We start from the raw sequence: 2,705 nt of genomic DNA on the forward strand, positions 1-2,705 counted from the left end.
GCCCCGGCGCCCGCCGCGCGGAGCCTCCTCGGCTCCCCCCGCGCGCCCCCGGGGGCAGCAGGCAGGTGGCCACGAGAGGCAGGTGAGGCGGCTCCCCGAGGGGCAGTGTTGCGCGCGTGGGCTGAGCCCAGAGCTGGGAGCTGCCCGGCTTTTCGCCTCCCTTCAGAGCACCGCTGCCGCGAGGGTGAGTGCGCTGGGCGCTGCGGTGCTTCTCTGACCAGCTCCGCTGTCTCTCCCCACACCTCGGCTCCCGGAATGAAGCTGGATGCTCCTCTCCTGACTCAGCCTTGCCACGGCTCCCAGCTCTGCCCGAAGCCCTCGTGGGCATCTGCGTGGTCTTGGCCTCGGAGGGGTGTGGAGCCACAGCCCTGACCCCGCTGCATGCACTCGCCAGGACCAGGGCGCGACATGAGTGGACCCACAGCTCGCTCGCTTTTGGGTGGACCCTGTGGGGAAACAGCTCATTTTTGAGCAGGGGATGAACGTTAACAGATCTGAGCGTAAAACGCACGTGGACCACAAGTACTAAGTACGGCCCCCTTCACCTGAGCAAAGCCTCCCGAATTCATCACGCAGCGGGAGGCCGCTACAGAATCAAGCCATGTTACCCTAGCCATCCTTCAGAGCACCGCACACTCCTAAAGGATGAGCCAGCACAGCCTATGGACACCTGAGGCCTTGCCACACATTCAGATTAAAGCTGGCTAGCACTCAGCTATAAAGTTGTTACACATTTTCTAGCGCTAACTTTGTAACTTGTTGGTTCTTTTTATAGCTGGATGAACATTTTTTATGGTGTGATAATTATGTCTAAATTTATTGTGCAATTAACCAGTTAATTGCATACTATATGTAGCATGTGGCAAAGGGTTTAGAAAAGCTCTTCAGGTTGTACGTAGCCATCTTACGCCCTGACAGGCTAGTTTTGGTGTCTCCTCATAGGAAATGGACACCCATAGAGTTGGACAAAATAATGAGAAAGGTCTCTGACATGTTACAACTGAAAGAAAAATTTCAGATTTGGGGGAAAAAAAGCTGATTACAGTTTTCCCTAAGTCAGATATGTTTATATTTCAATCTTTCCATTTTCCAACATGTTTAAAAACTGGAGGAAATGCTCACAGAAGTCTTTTGCAAAAAACTTTTAACAGCTTTTCTGTAAAAAATTTGTCAGCATTTTCTTTCAGTGCTAACAATATAGGTATACAAAACACAGCATCTGCAGATGCTATGCATATTTATTTTTATTTATTGCCTGCTTTAATTAGATGCTCATCACCATGGTAACTAAAAGCTAGGTTAAGAATAATTAATAATAACATACGTGTTTATTAGAATAAGTACTGACAGGACAAGTTCCATGAAGACGTGCTGTGCTCCCTGTTATTATGACAGACAGGACTCTGAAACTTGAGCAGTTGAATCTATGTGCGGCTGAGAGGAACCCTTTCAAAATGGAAGGTTAATTTGAGGTTCTCAATAGATTTCATTTTTGTCTTCTCCCTCTTTCTCAGCCTGGGAGCTTTCTATGCTGCTCATGACTAGTTTCTGTTTCTAGTATTTAGTCGGTGTTTCTTTGGTTCCATCTATATTCCAGGTAGTACACGGTTTTAGTTCTTAATGACATGATCATAGCACTGCTATTCTTCACCTCCTCATGCTGCCTATTCACTGCAACTTCCTCCTCCCATGGACCAAATAGCTTTCCCTTTTTGCTGTCTGGAAGTCATGATAACGAAAAAGGCTACCTGCTGTCGCAATCATTCTGAGCTAGTATCAGCAACAATGGGGCAAGTGTACTCAACTGCTATCAGTAAGCATAAGCCTGATAAAGAAAATATAGTCATCAGCACAGATGAACCCTAATCCAGCAACACACTAAAACATAGGAGTGGAACGCTGAAGCATGTGCTTAAATGTTTACATAGCATATGTGAAACCAGTTAAAATAATTCCTGTCTGTCCGTCTTTTGTTCTAGGTTTGGCTACCAACAGAGAGATGAGTTTTTGTCTGCTTTCACCCAACATCCATCACACTTAACTGATGGCTGTGAATTGATGGAATAAAGAGTTAAAATTGGTTCATTGAAAATTCTCCCAAAACTTTACTTGTGGCCTGACAGTACAATACAAACAAACCACTATTTGCTTTCTCCTGCCCCTTTGATATTTTGGAGAAATACATTTGAGAGTCAGAGCCCCCAGTTCTGATCCAGAAGTTCTGGGTATAATTCAGAGTGTAAATTCTTTCAAGTCTTCTGGGTCAATCCTTAAAATACCAAGAAGAGGCCTGAGTGGTGATAGTCTATATTGAAGTCTATAGGTTAACTATAGGTTCATCAGGTCTCTGGTTTGGTGGGTTTTATGCACTCAGTTTGATGACAAAGGAAAATTTTCACACAGACAAATGGCATTTGATTTAAAATGGAGCCATCAAAAGTAAGTCTCTTCTGAGTTCCCAGACACCCAGACTGCCACCTCCATCTGAATCCATCCCTACTATACTAACTTTGGTTAGTCTATAGGGAGCAGCTTGAACCTGCCTTCTACTTGAATTGATCCATACCATAGGTAGGCTCTGAGTTGGGCCTCCATTGTTTTTACCTCTTACTGCAGTTGTCTATAAGTGATCCTTGTTGTCTGCCATTGTTTGCTTTAATATGTTTGTGGTACATATTCTCCACTGTACATAATAGCCACATGAA

Source organism: Crocodylus porosus, unplaced genomic scaffold (assembly GCF_001723895.1).
Source record: "Crocodylus porosus isolate Cpor-Errol unplaced genomic scaffold, CroPor_comp1, whole genome shotgun sequence".
In the NCBI taxonomy this organism is placed as follows: Eukaryota; Metazoa; Chordata; order Crocodylia; family Crocodylidae; genus Crocodylus; species Crocodylus porosus.